Source organism: Arvicola amphibius, chromosome 4, assembly GCF_903992535.2.
Source record: "Arvicola amphibius chromosome 4, mArvAmp1.2, whole genome shotgun sequence".
In the NCBI taxonomy this organism is placed as follows: domain Eukaryota; kingdom Metazoa; phylum Chordata; class Mammalia; order Rodentia; family Cricetidae; genus Arvicola; species Arvicola amphibius.
This window is the reverse complement of record NC_052050.1, coordinates 55,558,431-55,575,738: the sequence shown is the minus strand read 5'-3', so window position 1 is coordinate 55,575,738 and position 17,308 is coordinate 55,558,431.

Sequence of the window (17,308 nt, the reverse complement as noted above, 5' to 3'; positions counted from 1 at the left end):
CCTGTATCTCTCCCTTTACCACAACATTTAACACACTTGTTTTTCCTTTGCTCTGTCCATCCTTATTGATTGAATGTGGTGTCAGAGAATCTGACTCTGTAGCCGGAGTGCCAAATACTTTATCTGTTTGGTGGAAGACATTTGTCATTTGCGTTCAGTTTTAGAACAGGTTTATAATTGCTTGGCTGCCCTTTGCTTTGTTTTCACCGAGGGTTTCACTAGCCTAGCTTTAAACTAAGTCTGTATCCCTGGCTGTATCCTCCAACTTCCAATCCTCCTGCTTCAGCTTCTCCAGTACTAGGACCGAGCGCCTACCTACTAGCACAGCAAGTCGGATCTCTCTTACTTTTAATTTGTTTTCATGCACATTGGCAAAAGCAAGATCAGTTTCCTGTTGCAAACAATTTAAATTTCTTAGCTGGCTGTCGTGTTTAACAAGGAACGTTCTTTGTGGAGGGCACAAGTCTCATATTTTCTGAGCCTTTTATTGAGGATGTATTTCTGCTGTCTGCACATTGAAAAGTCAGCCTGAAACATAAAATCCCTGCCAGAGCCTCTGCCTCTCAGCCTTGCTTTGAGAGTCACACTGCCTTCCGGTATTTCAGGACTACCACAAAGAAGCCTGACACCAGTCATTTTTTTTACTACTTCCTTATATAAAAATGTAATTGCTTCCATCCTTGTCAATGAAGAGTTTTCTAGAGTGTTCCATGAGTCAAATCACAGGAAGCAGGGAGTCTTTTCTATAGGGTAAAGTCTTCTGATAGCTCAGAAAATGTTCTCTCATAGTTAACAGTAATACAGAATTAAATATGGGAAGAAGGTAGATCTTGTGTTCTCAAAAGACACACACACAAGCACACGCATGTTCTATTTTGGACTCAGTGTAACTTTTATCTTAGCTATGCAATTTAGGTGCAGAATATATATGACATATATACAGGTGTTTTACCCTTGGAGCTGATTATTAATCTAGTGAACCAGATAGTGCCTGAAGGAATCCATTTCTCCTAGGCTGCGTGGATATGACGACCACCTCACATGCTTTGCATACTCCCATGTAACAGACTATGGGGCAAGCTCTTCACCTTCATCTCATTTAATTCTTCGAGACAGGGTAGGGATCTGTTACCAATCAGATAGGCGGATAAGGGGACCGAGTCTCCAAGAGGTCGCGTAAATTAGCTGAGCTGGGTTTCCAACCCAGCCAAGAGAAGAGCAGGGAAGAATGTGTCCTAGCCAGAAGTCACAGCAGCTTGGTAAATTTGCAGAAAGAAAGGAAAAGCAGTGACTGAAGAATAGGGAGCAGAGGTGAAAGGCTAAAGGCTAACACGGAAGATGGGTACCAGATCATGCCTTTTCTGGGAAATTTGCAAATTCGGCTTCCATGACGTCACTTTGTTTTGCTCTTTGCTGCCCCGTGAGGTTGATTTTAATTCTACTACCACAATCTTTAATTTCTTGCAGACCTCCCTATCACAGCTTCCATATCTTGAAAGCAAGCCTGCCTTCTCTTTCTCCGATTTCATTGTTCAAACTCAAGCCCGCTTTTATCTCTGCCTCGGTCCGGCTGCTGCCCAGGATTAGGGCATCTTTATCCGAGTGGGGAAAGCTAAACAGTTGTCTGCATCACCACGTGGCCTCTGCATTTGATAATCTTCAGAAGGCCTCCTCTTAGTCACCCAGCACTGTCCTGGCACACTTCTCCGTAGTGCTCTTAGTGCGGCCGTTTGCAAACGTTTGGAGAAGCGTTCACTCTTTGCACATCCCTAACCAAGATGGAACCTGCTCTGACTCCAATCTTACATGGAAATCCAGCGAAATCATGGGTTTGGGTCTCACTGCTTGTATGCTGTGTGGTGCTAAACCCACTCCTAAGCCTCAGCACTCAGAGTGGACTCTAATTCTCCCTCCAGTCTTGCTGCTGGCTCCTGGCAGGAGTTCCACCTATTTTTGAGTTGTTTTGCAGGGATACCATTTCCCCTCCTCATTGTCCAGTTCTGGGGTTTTGAAGAGATGCAGCAGCCCTTGAGTGTCCTCCTGGTTTCCTTTACTCTGAGAGCAGCCACCTGCTAGGTCGTCCAAAGCCATTTCTCGCCTTCACCAGTTGTCTGCCCGAGTTTGGGAGGGCGGGGGTTGTGGAGACTAAGGAGAATAGAGGTGAGATTAGGCAAAACAGCTTTCACGATTCATAGAATAATACACAAAAGATCTGTGTGTGAAAGAGTCATTTGTCTTCTCTTTGAACTGGCCTTTAAATTTTCTTTTATAAAGATAACTTTATACTGTATAAATTTGGTTTGCTTTGAGCAAAAGTTTTGTTCATTTTGCTCTCTCAGTGTGTGTGTGTGTGTGTGTGTGTGTGTGTGGTGTGTGTGTATGTGTGTGTGTGTGTGTGTGTGTGTGTGTGTATTTTGAGCCAAGGTCTCTCAAAAGTGTCTACATAGCCAAGAATGATACGAACTTCTGAGCCTCCTGCGTCCATCTCTAGAGTTCTAGGGTTACAGGCATGTGCCAACGTTCTCAACTTTTGCAGTGCTGAGAATCCGTGTCAGGGCTTCATGCATGCTAGGCAAGCACTCCCCTAACTAATCTGATCCCTAGATCCTCTGCATACTTTACAATGAGAAAGTTGGCACCAAATTCTGGCATTCCTCCTGTTTATTTATTTTGCTTTTTGTGTCTAGAAGCTTTGCTTGCATGCATATATACAGAGCGTGCCTTCAGTGCCCACTGAGGCCAGAAGAGGGCAGCAGATCCCCTGAAATGGCATTACAGAAGGTTGCGAGCCAGCATTTGGGGGCTGAGAACTGAACTCAGGTCCTCTGCCAGGCCAGCATCTGAGTCGTCTCACAAGCCCCACTTCCCGCTGGTTTGATTCGCAAGTCTTTCTTTTAATTAAGCGTTGATGCAGGTATGCCTCACAGCATCCTCCTCTAGCCACCATCGATTTTGGCAAACATTTGAATTTGACAGGGGCACGAAGAGAACTTTTGTGAGACTCATACCTGAGTTGGAATTCTTCACATTGTTAAAGATACAAAAGATAAAGGATAAACCCTCTCCAATGCCATCAGCTGCCAAAGACTCTGACAACAGTAACTCGAATTGACAGTACCAGGGGCTGGGGTCAGAATCTGCCTCACCACAATAATGGTGCCCAGCTTAGATTTTTTTGACAAGTTGAGAAAGTACAGTGTTACATTTGCCTAAGTTTTTATAATTGTGGTTTTGTTCACCATTTTTTTGGTTGTCACTTTCTGGGTTCAAAATTCAATTTCCGGTGACCTATGGCAGCCTGTCTCATTGCAGGCACCGGGAAGCGTCTCAGGCCACTCAGTGCTGCTCAATGTCTTGCTTTGTACATTTGAGTTTTTAGAGCTTCCAATTCTTTATACATGAAGTTTTCTACCTCGGTTTCCTTTTCTGCCCCGCCTCAGCTGCCCCCTGCAGGTAGTTGCTCACTGACCCGGGACACCCCTTTAGCAGCTCCTGGCTTTCTAGGGCTCCTCGGTTGAAAGCGGGAGGAAGTCAGCAGGTCAGAAGTCACCTCTTGTCCAGCACCTCGCCAGAACATGAGCAGCCTGGCACTCAGGGAGAAGGCTCTTGCCCTTCTTCATTGTTTGTAGCTTAAGTAAATCCTCTCTTCCTTCTTGTCTTTGAAATCTGATTCCCTGATACCCACTCCAAAATAGAAAAGACTAGAAAGAACTTGCAAAGACTGGACACTCTGTCTCAGTAACATATCATATTTATCACTTTTAGTGCCTTTGCTTCTTGCCTTTCTAATTTAGCCATGATTCCACTTGTAAAAATCATATGACTCGCATCCAATTCCACATTTAGCAAAATTTCTAAAGCGTGGCATTATGCAGTGAAATGGATATGAAATGAGGTCTACATTCTGTATTTGGATGAAATTTAAAAAGTATTAAACTTAAAGAACGCCATCTGAAAATGTTTTAGCATGATAAAGCAGTATTCCCTTGGGAAGTGCCTCTACCCCAGGGATCAAATCCTAAGGAGAAAGTACACTGTCGTCTCATTTTCTTTCTTTTCCAGCACAGGGATTGGTCCCAGAGCCTCACACACACTAGGCAAGCACTCTGCCACGAAGCTCTACTCACATCCTCTTTTTACTTTTAGTTTTGAAGCAGGTGCTCACTAAATTGACCAGGTTGGCCTTGAACTCACTCTGTAGCCCAAGTAGACCCCACACTTGCGATCTTCCTGGCTCAGCCTCCTGAGTAGGTAGCTAGTATTGTAGACTTGCATTATCTTGCTAACTTCTGAGCCCCTTTCTTGGCCAAATTGCATATGCACACTAGTTCAGCATTTTTCATATGCATGGCGTAAAGATAAAAATTAATAGTAATGGGAATTATCCACTGGAAAATAATCTAGAGGGCAGAGCAGAAATGAGCTATACCAATGAGTGTGGCAAGGAGAAAGGGATTGCACAAATGAAGTCCCAAGGGCCGAACTTGATCACTTTTGATGGAGGGCGGTTGCACCTATTTCTTTACATACTGCTCGTGATTCTTCCTCACTGCAGAGGCAGAGTTAAAACAACTGAAAATATTTATTGTTTGTCCTCTCTCTGAAAGGAGCTGATAGTCTCCCATGACTGAGATTATTGACTTGCAGCCAGAATCGATTCCTCCATTTCTTTGTCTATGTTCCCACCCCTCCCCCTGAAGCCCAGGTGTTCTGGGGGCTGTGCGCCATCTCTCAGCCCTGGGTACGGGTGGTGGAAGGTGATAAACTGGAATGGCCCAACATGGTCCTATGAGTTGAAGCAGGAGCACATGGATAACTCCTAAGCACGGAGGCTGTTGCAACGATGGGCATGAGATCTAATTTAAATCAGATGAGGAATAGTTGCTCGAGGTTTGGGGGAAATGTTTCTTCGCTCTGCTTTTAACAGAGGTCAACTAGAGGATGCGCTCTGTCCTCTCTGGATGGCGTGTGTGTGTGTGTGTGTGTGTGTGTGCTGCTGTGGCCATTTTGCCGTAAGGAGGAAATCTGGCAAGGGAAGGGCAGAACCGGAATCTAGACTCTGCTGACCTTGAAGACTGACTCCCTGACTTGAATCAGTTAATTTACCTATTGTTAATTATCCTTCATCTCATTGCTAATAGTTATTGTGGGTTTTTTTTTGTTATGTGCACCACTAAATTTCCAACCAATAAAAATACCCTCCCTCTGCTCCATTTACTTTAAAACCCATGGTAGAATTTTGTGTTCATTCTACTCTTCTGTAAGACTAGAAATGTTTTTATATACAACTTTCTTTTTAATCTTACCAGTATCTCTGAACAATTTTCCTTAAAGAAACAAATCAAAACCCCCAAAGCCCAGAGTCCAAAGTGGTTGTGTGCATGTATGTCCGTATGTGCGTGTGCATGTATGCGTGCGTGCACTATGTCCTCGAATATCTTATAACCTAATTATAGTTCTTGCCACTTGATTTTGTTTAGGACTCAGAAAAGCTGCATACATGTGGATCTCTCAAGCTATCAAGTCTTCATCTTCTACCTTTGGGACGCTTTCAGGATAGGACATTCTTTGTGTGTTTTGTGAGACTCCCACCCCATGTGTGCTGTCTGCCATCCACATTCCCCACCCCCCGACATTCTTGTTCATTCTCCAACCTCAGTCTGATTCTCAGCCTGAAGGGTGTATCCTCAAAGATGACTCAGCCAGTCCCCAAGTCTAGCTTAGCTCCCACATTTCACGCCCCGTCTTTCTCACCTCCACTTTCACAGGACTCCTTCTTCCATGAGGGCTGAGGTCGGGGCTTCACGTTGCTCATTACTGGGCCTCCAGTGATCAGCTGAGTCTCCGGCATGGAGCTGGCCCTAAAGTCCAGCTCCAGACTAAATAAATCCTTAGACCATTTTTAAAGATGAAGTTATGGAAAGTGCCCGTGTTTAAATGCAGAGAATGTTTCTGGTGACTTGTGAATAAATGGCTTGGAGAGAATGGTGGATAAACACTAATAAATTCTTAATGCTTTTACTGTTTTCCTGAAAATTAGCTTTTTGATTTGAAAACTATTCATATCGGAAAAGATATTAGGTTCCCAAACAAGTTCTGAGAATGTTCTAAACTTCAGTAGGGTTCATATTAATAATCTCACTTGGATGATGAAAAAAATTCAGATTCTGTACAAACAGGATACGCGTTTGACCTGCTCATGATGAATGACTCTGTGGGTGTCGCAAACAATACTAACTCTTTCTTATGGTTGTCATAACCGGGAAGCATGGCTCCTGAGCTTGCAAAGGTGAAGAATTTGTAACCCACTGGATCACCATGACTCAGGTCTAGACTGTGTGTGTGTGTGTGCATGTGCGTGTGTGTGTGTGTGTGTGTGTGTGTCTGTGTGTGTGTGTCTGTGTGTGTGTGTGCGTGTGCGTGTGTGTGCCTGTGTGTGTGTGTCTGTGTGTGTGTGTCTGTGTGTGTGTGTGTGGTGTGTGTGTGTCTGTGTGTGTGTGTCTGTGTGTGTGTGTCTGTGTGTGTGTGTGTGGTGTGTGTGTGTCTGTGTGTGTGTGTCTGTGTGTGTGTGTGTGTGTGGTGTGTGCACGCTTTTGTGTTTCATCACATTCTTTAGTAAAGATGTAAAATTTCTGTGTTGAAATTTTTTCCCCAGTGTGAAAAAAAAAGTCAAGTATGCCACATGTTTGAGTTCTTTTTTGAAGAGGAGGCACAATGTATTTGGAGATCAAGTCTTAAGGAAGTAATGAGTTGAAATGGCATCATATAGGTGGGGCCTTGATGATATCCAAATATTCACCTAAGGACTAGTTAAATAGGCAGCTATTGTGACAGATACATGCCACTTATCCTAGCACTCAGGAACTGGGTTAATATCTTTATGTGAAGGGATCCCACCAAGGTAGAGTTTCTTCTCCTCTCCCTCCTTCCCAGTTTTCTTTCTCCCTTACTTCCTTCTCATCTTTTCCTCTTTTCTTCCTTACCTCCTCTTTTCCCTTTCCTCTCTCCACTCTTCCCTTATCTCTCATAAGAGGACAGAGTGGAAGGCCGTCCCTTTATAAGCCAGAAAGAGAACCTGGGCAGAATAACACTGCAGTCTTGAACTTCTGGCCTCCGCACTCTGTGAAAACGGACTTCTGGTGTTAAAATCACCCAGTGCGTGACAACTTAACCACAGCAGCTGAATGACCCAGCTACACCTCTGATACCTGTCCTTCCTTAGGTCCTTCCTTTTATTCCAAGCTCACCTCCCTAGCAGAACTTGGCATCTTTTCTGTGAGGCAGCTGTGAATACCTTCACTTTCCTCTCCGGCTAATTCACCTCTCACAGGCTGTGTATCTGACACTGTCAATAGCAGCCCTAAGGCAGGGCAAACACTTCCCATTGCTCTAACCTAACTAAAGCAATCAAGATTTTGCCTGAAATTGCCAGATATGTGGATCAAAATTAAGGGACGATCCAAATATTCACCTAAAGAATAGGCAGCTATTGTGATAGATACATGCCTATTATCCTAACACTCAGGAACTATGGTAGTAGGATCTTAAACTTGAGGCCAGCCTGTACTATGTAAAAAAACTCATTTTCAGAAAAACTAGAGAGAGGAGAGGAGAGAGAGAGAGAGAGAGAGAGAGAGAGAGAGAGAGAGAGAGAGTAGAATATCACTCATAAATAGAGCTTTGTCTGAGTTGGAAACTTATGTAAAAATCTCACATCTGTTACTGCAAGATCTGGGGTCTGACTCCATTTTACTGGGCCAAATAGAGATCAGATCTATTATCTAGGGCAGAGCTTACTCCTGAGGTCAACCAGATATCAGTTTGCCTGAAGAAAGGAACCCACTGAGTAAAAGAGTAATTGAAGGAGCTAACAATAAAATGCGTCTTTGTTAATTCTTTTTAATGTGCAAAGTTAGGGCCCATAGGCTCCGGATAACAAGACTCATCACTCAGCCAAGTAAGCGATTGAGTGCTGTGGGTGAGTTCTCTTTTCAGCAGGAAGGGGGCAGTCCAATGAAATCTTTTCAGGAAACTGGGACATCCCCCACGTCCTCTCACACCTTAGACCATGCTGCCTACATGAAGAAGGTGGAAGTGGTATTGGGGAAGATCCTTGCCCTGGACAGGCTCCCATGATCTTGGTTGGTGTCTCCAAAGACAATGAAAGCAAGCAGCTACTGGGCAGGTGATTGTGACTTCCTGTAGGAGACACAAATGCCCACTACCAAGAAAAGGCAGAGAATCGGGGAGTAGGGAGGAAAGGCAAGAAGTGGGGGGTCCTCTCCCTTATTCCTTTGGAACATTCATAAACATGTAATGCTTTCATAATGTATTTGTGATAATACACCATTTCAGTAAAATGGCTGATAACACAATGTCTAGTATGGTAGATATGTACTCAGAATAGACTGTGTGTGCTGAATGGCTTTTGACAACTTAGCACCAACCTAGTCATATCTATGAAGAGGGAATCTTAGCTGAGATAATGTCTCCATAAGATCAGCCTGTAGGCAAGTCTCTAGGGAGTTCTCTTGATTAATGACTGGTGTAGAATGATTCCACCCACTGTGAGTGGTACCCTCCATGGGCAGGTATATCTGAACTATGTTTTTAAAAAGCAGGCTGAGCAAGCCATTAGATACAATCCACATTCCTCTATGACTTCGGCTTCACGTCCTACCTGCGGGTTCTAACTTCCCTGGATAGTGGACTACAAGATGTAAGCTGAAATAAACCTTGTCCTCCCCAGGTGGCTTTTGGTCGTGGTGGTTTGTCACATTAATAGCGTCCCTGACTAGGATAGGATGGTAAAAAGTGAACCACATTGAAAGAATCCATCCCAGTAGATCTCTGCCGTTCCCAAGGGAACCGAAGAGAATCTGGGTTTCCCGGGAGACGTGAAAGAGGAGCCCACACTGTACTTCGATTTTAAGGACTGGAACAATGGCAGCCAACGGCCCATTAGGTAGACTTGAGAAGAGCTCTTTCTAGAGCAACGTTTAAGATAATTTGGGGACCCACAGATCTGGCAGTTCTTTGCAACACAGGACTTTGCCCAACATCCCAGGGGAGTTTTCCTTCACAGAAGAAAAGCCCAAACTGCTGCAGGGGTGTTGTGGCTACCACACCACCCCACGGCATCAGAGAGCCCAGACTTCACTTGGGCAGAATATCATCTTTGAAAAATTAGACAGGGATTTGGTGATGTACAAATTCAACTGGTGTGGCAGATTTATGTGGCTTGTAATGATCTGTGGTTTTGAACTGTAACGTGACAATGCCAGACAGCGAGAATTCTGAGACCACCAGCATTGGAGAGGCCTTTCCACGCGGGCTGCCTGTTATTTATGTTAAGTTCATTTTGCACATTTGGCAGTTTCGGTTTCAAAGAGAAGACCAAGGTCCTCAACTTCTAAACCCAAGTCCACACTGACCCACCCCTCACCCCTCTCTGACCCCTCCCCTCGTCCCCTAGACATAAACCCCGTCCAGCACACCCAGCCACTGCTGATTGGATGGTGGAGTTTGGGCCCAAGACACACCACACAGTTTGCTTTCAGTTGTTTGACGTTGTTTTATTTACAAATCATGAGCACATTTGGGTCACCCAGCACGTTTCTCAGAGGCTCTTGCCAGCCCAGACAGATGGAGACGTAAATCAGGCCCTGTCTGCTTCCCACTGCAGATGGTCACATAGAAGACAGTGGGCCTCAGGTCCCTGTGTGCTGGCAGATGGCTGCTGTCTCCCATGTGTGCCCTGGGCCTGTGGGAGACCAGGAGCCTCTGGCTGGGAAGGGGATTAGAGCAACTTGTGGTCATGGAGGAATTTACACTAGACACAATGGGGTCTTCCCTTCCCTGTGACTCATTCAGTCCCTTGACTGCTTCCAGAACCGTAGACATGCAGCACACTCTATTTTCTTAGTACTTCCACTTTTACTATTTAAGATGTGCACTCACCTGGTTGGGAAGATGTATCTATTTTTTTTTCTTCATAGAGATGCACGAACTTTCACTTGTTCTTATTGTATTCACCAAAAGGGAGTCCCCTACTAGGTGAGTGTACTGCTACTTGCTTTGTGGTTTTCACCGTAAATCAACTTTGTGAAGATTCGGTTTGTGAACAAAAGCACAGCCACTGGCAGTGGTGTGCAGTGGGTAACTAGTAAAATGAACTTAACATTCATTTGGCAAACAGATGAGCCCATAACAACTACCACAGTCAACATGGAGACTCCCTATTCTGACCAACCCCACAGGTCCTACTTTTGAAGGCAAATGTTGGCCTCTTCCTTGATATGTTTGAGGATATCTCTCTTTTCTAGAGGGTCCTGTAAATGGAATCATCCTATGGATATTGTGCCTGGCTTTGTCCCTTGAACGTAGGATTTTAGGGAAAGATCCTGCTTTTGCTCTTATCTGTAGCCCCTTTAATGCCTATGTAGTATTATATAATCCCGATGCAGCATGGCGCGTTCACCCTTTCAACAAAGACTGGAGCTTTATGTTACTTGCAATCAGGAATTACTGTAGATGAAGCTGCTAAAAGCATTTGTATGTGCAATGAATGCTTATAGCATTTCTCATCTCTGGGTAAAGCCTTGGAGTGGGGTAGCTAGGCCTCATGTAGCTTTTAATACCCAGAGCCCCACAGGTTATGGCCTTTTGCCTCCCCTTCAGCCATGTAGGTCTCTGTTATCAGCAGGACCGGTTGAGCAAGGTGGAAAGAAGCATGCTATTTGTAACTAGTGTTTCCCATTAGCACCTAGCTGTTGGTAAGCGGCATCCATATCTTTGTACTTAATAAATATTATGACTTTGTTTTTATCAAAATACTTTTTGGTATTTCTTGCAGCAATAATTTTCCTCTTTCCCCTATGAAATCAATTTTTTCTAATACCAATATTTCTGAGTTTCTAATAGGGAGCCATGTTATTGCTCAGTGAATGCCAGTTCACCAGCAATGCATCTATTACCCTGTAATTATTGCTGGAATATAATCTTTGATCTTTATGTTAATGTGCCAATGTTCAAATGAGTGAAATAACATTTTTCACACATTAGAATCAATACAGATGCTGCTCAGAACCCTGCCTCTCTGTCCCTTTCCCAGATGCATGACTTTTGCTTTTGTTTTGAGCCCCATTGAGTCTAACCAAGGCCATCTGCATGACTTTGATTAGCATTATTCTATCCATTGGAGTCTGATGGGGTCACCAGTGGGAACAATTAATAGTAATGACTCTGCCTTTCCCCAAATCTATCAGTAGGAGATAGTTCAGCAGAGAGAGGTAGTAATCCCTGGGGCCCTCCTCCACCCATAGCTGGCTGTTGATGGGCCCATTTTTTATGGAGATACGAGCTCTCAGCTGCAGTTCCAACATTAGTTCTACCTGCCTGCCTCCCTGCTGCAGTGCTCCCCATCATGATGGCCTCAGACTAACCTTTGAGAGTGTAAACAAGCCCTCCATCAAATGCTTTCTCTCGGCACGTGTCTTGGCCATGGAGTCTCTTCACAACAGATCAATGACCAAGACAAAAGGCCAGCGAATCACGTAACACATCAGGCAATGGCCCAGGGAGACAAATTCTGCCATTATTTCAATAGATGAAAAGGCCTTTCACAAAATCCAACACTCTTTCATGATGAAAGTCATGAAGAAACTCAGAATAGAAGTAACATATCTTTACATAACCAAGGCTATAACTCCATAGCCAACATTATATTCAATGGGGGAAATGTAGGAGCGTTTCCATTAACATCAGGAAGAAAACAAGACTCCAAGTTCCCTACTCTTATTTAATATAAAACTGGAAGTATTAGCTCGAACAATAAGAGAAGAGACACAAATAAAAGGGACACAATGTGGAAAGGACAAAGTCCAAATATTCTTATCTTGACATGATATGATTCTCTGTATAAGAGAACTTAAAGACTCCCTCAGAAAATTTTTTGAACTTATAATTTTAGTGAAATATCAAGGTACAAAATCAACATACAAAAATATCTAGCCTCCCTAGACACCAATAACAACATACTGAGGAAGAAATCACAGAAACAATCCCCAATTCAAAATTGCCTCTGAACATTAAGATACCTTGGAATAAATCTAATCAGGAAGGAAACTGGTCTCCATTGCAAAAAACTTCAAAATACTCATGCAAAACTGAAGAAAATGCTGGAAGATAGAAAAAAAACAAACAGACAAACAAAAACATACTCATGAACTTGAAGAATTAATAATGTAAAAATTTCTGTCTTGCCAAAATAATCTTCATCAAAATATCAGTAACATTCTTCACAGAAATAGAGGAAAGATTTTATAATTTTATTTGGGAAGTATGAAGGACCTCCTATAGCAACACTGAGCATAAAAATAGTGCAGGGATGGAGGCTGGAGAGATGGATCAGCTGTTAAGAACACTGGCTGCTCTTCCAGAGGACCTGAATTCTATTCCCAGCACCTACGTGGCCATTTGCAGCCATCTGTAACTCCAGTTCCAGGGGATCGTATACTATTTTCTGGCTTCAGCACGCAGGAAGAAACATGTAGGGCACAGACATCTATGTAGACAGAAAAAAATACCATATTCATAAAATATTAAAAAGAAAACAGAAAAAAGGAAAAGAAAACATTTTTTTAAAAAAATACTGTTGGAAGTATTATCGGACCTGATTTGAAGTTATATCCCAGTAATAAATAGTAATGGTAATAAGTAGTAATAAAATCATCATGGCAACGGCACAGAGAAATGTAGATTTAATAGAACAGAACACCAGACTCAGACACAAATGCACACAGCTCAGGCATCTGGATTTTGAGCAAAATGCAAAAAGTACTAATTGGAGAAAAGGCATTCTCTTTCACAAACAGGGCTGGAGCAACAGAACTCTCACATATAGAAAAGCAAGAATAGACTCTTGTCTCTTACTTGGCACAAAAGTCAGCTCCAAAAGGATCAGAGATTCAACAAAAGACCGGGAACTTGGAACCCTTGGGAGCAAGACGTAGAGAAAACATGTCCTAGGAATAGGAGCTGTTACGATCTGATGCGAAGCTATCACCTCGCTCATCTGATCGCGTATTCTTCACTTTTATGGCCCTGGAAAAAAACAGCAACAGTTGAGAAAAAGCGATAGGAATTATTTATCCTGTTAAGCCTCATTTTATCTGAAGTCTTAATTGCCAAGATCTCACATGCGCGAGAGGAGGCCAAAGGGAAACTTAAAAACCTGCAAAACCGTTTTGTGTTTCTGCGTGGAAAGAAGCTGTGAGAAACATGAGAGCACTCTAGAGCTTCCAGTGTTAGTACTGATGGAGCCTAAGCAGGCCCGCCAGGCTGGCTGTGCTCGGAAACCGCTTTCTGCTGAAAAAAATGTTTGCAGTATGAATTCTGTTCCGGTACGTCTCTTAAATACTTCGGAGAAAACAAGAACGCATAAGGATGGGCATGGGTGAATCCCACTAAGGCTAGCCAGGAAACCAGAAGGTTCGTTCGTGTGGGACACACAGGAGGACTGGGCGTTTGAATCAAACTTCTTTAGAACCAACAGAAATCCCAACCGTGCCACAGCCCACAAAGGTTTGCTGGTGTAAATAGTGATAAGGATCCAAAGCGCGGGAGGCAACGGGCTCTCCCATGAAGCACCTTGTTGGCCAGTATTCTGCTTTCTCTCTTTGAGAGCACACCAGCAAATCCTGGTTAACTTACGCTGCGTTTTGCTGGCCAGAGAGGAGGAATTGAAAGAAGAACGAAAGGGGATGTTGAAAATATTAAGGAAACATTATCTGGCCTGGATGGAGAAGTAGAGGAGGGTAGCGAGCAAGTCTGGAAGGAAGCTATAGGATAATGGTCAGGCGCTATGGAACCTGCCAAGGAAGGAAATGCTTCAGGCGCCCAGAAATAAGGACAAGTAGGAAAGAAAGAGGGGAAGAGAGTTGAAAGGTGGACCCAGAACATTTCTACAGCACATTCCATGTTTGCCACGTTCCCAGAAATGGCAGAAATCATGTTCACAGAGCCTTCATACCCCATCCAGACGGTGCTCATCATGGTGGGCTGGGCAGTCTCTGACATGTGAACTGAAGATGATCAGGAAGACACAGGATAGGTATAAGCAGAAGAAGGTGTGTGCCGAGAGTTGACCTCTCTTTCTAGTCCTGAGGACTCTGAACAGGAGACTCTCACAGTGACCCAATTATTTATAGCCCTAATAATCATAATCATAATTATAATGAAAAGATATGATGTGGGAAGGGGACATATTGAGGGTACCTGGAGAGAGTAAAATGAGAATTTGGATACTTATAATATATATGATATATATAATATATATGAATGAAAACATATGAATGTATATGACCTATCCCTTAAATATGAAAGCATCAAAGAAAAAGGATTTTTTTAAAATGTTTTTAATTGAAATAGAATTACATCAGTTGAGGGGTGGAGGGAAGAAGGGAGGGGAAACAACAGTAGGAATGTAAAATAAATGAGTATATTTAATTAATAAACTAAAAAAACTACACCAATCTTTCTCTTCCTTATTATAGCCCCTCCAACCTACCTTACCTCTTTCAAATTAAGAACCTCTTTTTCTTTGATTATTATGTTACATACATTCTATATACTTGTATATAAAGACCATTCGCTTTGTCCTTTGTGTTTATAAAGCTTCAGGAGTGACCGTTCTGCACTGGACAGCCAGTAAGAGACTCATTCCTGGAAAAGGCTAATTCTCCTTCTCCCAAGAATTATTAGTTGCCTGCCATTCCTTGTTCAGTGGTGGGACTCTGGAATTTTCCTCCTTACACATCAACACGGCCATTGATGTTGCCACTGTCCCAGTGTTGTTTATGCAGCCATGTCTAGGAGAGACTGCTTCACAGCACACTTCCTGGTGTTTTGGCTCCCTGTCCTTCCAAACCCTCCTCTGCTATGTTCCCTGAGCCATTGATGCAGGCGCTGTGGAATGGAAATATCCATTGGGGCTGGGATCCCCACAATCTGTTAATCTCTGCATTGCATCCAGTTATGGCTTTCTGGGATGATCTGAATCTGCTGAAAAGTCAGGCTTCTTTGATGAGGAGTGGTAGCTATGTTCATCTGTGAGTTTAAGGACAAAATTGAGATTGTGGCAAGGAATTACACTGAGCCAGCAAAGTGGTGGTAACAGAGTCTTTTCTCATTTACCATGGGAAACTGCCTAGGACCCCAGTGCTAGGCCTGATTTCCCTCCTGTCAAGTGGGCCTCAAGTTCATTTAGGCAACTATTGGTTGTCATCAACATCTGAGTGCCACCTACTGAACCTTCAATGCATTATCAGATAAAAGATATTCTATTGAAACACTGGGAGAATTTCAGATCTTACTTTCAACATATGAAAATTAACTCAAAGGTAACTAGAAGCTAAAATGACAAGATTTTATAGGAAAATAAAGTATTTGCAGTGATGTACTCTTTTTTAGTTAGCTTTGAGTGATTAAATATATATTCCAGGGCTGGTGAAATGACTTAGCAGGCGCAGTCACTTCCTGCCAAGCCTAACATCCTGAGCTCAATCCCCAGGACATACTCCCACACCGTGACACCCACACATACCATGCCATATACACACCCAGTAAAAGATTATAATTACAATTTAATACAGATTCTAGATGTGGACTCTGTGTTTGAGATTGGCATTCCAGATACATCTAACTTCATACAACATACAATGAAATATAATCATATACACCCTGTCTTTTCTTTGAGTAGATTCTCTAGAAACACTGTGGCCAACAGTCAGCACAGTCACCAACAGGAAACCATTAACTATAGATATTACAGATACAAGGATCTTCAGCTTCATGACAGAGTAGCTCCAAATGTAGCAAATGAGAGAGGACATGAACATGAATAAATAATAAACATGAAGACTTTAAGTAGGTTCTTTTAATTCCAGGGCAGGCAAGAAGATAGTTATGTGACATAGACCAGTGCTCTGGTCAATAGTGGATTGTGTGTGTATACAATGAGACCATCAGATCCTGTTGTTTAGTGACATCATAGTCACTGTTCATGTGAGTTCTCTCTGACGTCCTCACCGTGACTAAAACATCTGACAGTACATTGAGCTCAAGGTCTGAATGCCTAAATGGACTTACAGCTCTGTGCAACCTTACAGTGACCCCCTCCCAGCGTGACCAGGATCTCTCTGACTTCATAAGAAGGTGGTAAAAATGTCTGCCTCAGTGGGTTGCTGTAAACTTAAGATGAATCAATTCAACTGTGCAGGCTAGTTGTATGTGAACTTGACAAAAGCTAGTGTCATTTTTGAAGCGGAACCCTCTACTGAGACAAATGCTTCTACCAGATTGTCTACTGGGCAAACCTGTGGTACATTTTCTCAATTGGTAGTCCCAGGTGTTATAAGAAAGCTGGCTGAACAAACCCCGGGGGACAAGTCAGTAAGCAGCACTCCTCCATAACCTCTCTGTCAGTTCCGGCCTACAGGTTCCTTGGTTGAGTCCCTGCCCTGACTTCCATCAATGAGGGACTAAAATGTAGAAGTGTAAAAAAATAGAAGAACACTAAACTCTCTTCTCTCTGTGTTGATCTTGGTCACAGTGTTCATCGCAGCAACGAGAACTCTATGACAACAAATGGAATTCTGGCCCATAGTAAGTTGGTAAATGTTTGTTAAAAAAGGAAGGGGGAGGTAAATAAAACAAAAGAAGAAAAGAAATTTCAAATAATTAAGATAAAATAAGACACAGACTTTAGCTGGAAAGTTTATCAAGTAACAAATAAGGAACACAAATGTTGATTTCTAGTATAATAAAGTTTTTAAAGTTTATATTTGAGAAAAATGAATCAAATATTTATAAAAATGTGACATTCAGAAATCTTTAGAGATTATATACAATAAAGAGAATCATTTAAGACACTCAAAGAAACAAAGAAACCTCACTGCCAACCAAAATGCCTGATCTAGAAAAATATTCTTTCAAAAGTAAAGATGAAACTAGGACATTCTTAGCACATCCAAGTAAAAGCTAGAAAATTCACGATTGTATGTGAGAAGAAATCAGGAGGACAGAAAAAAATACCTTCAAACAAATAGACGCAAAACAGCATAACATTCATGTCATTTACTGAAAGAAACTGACAGAAAGAAATTTACATAAACACCTAAACTGTAAATCATCAACTACCTCAATAACCTATGCTCACTCTGTGAGGAGCTAGAAAAATGAGAAAAACATGGATTAGCATTCAAAATCAAACAGAGAACAGAGGAACATGATGAAACATTATTTGCTT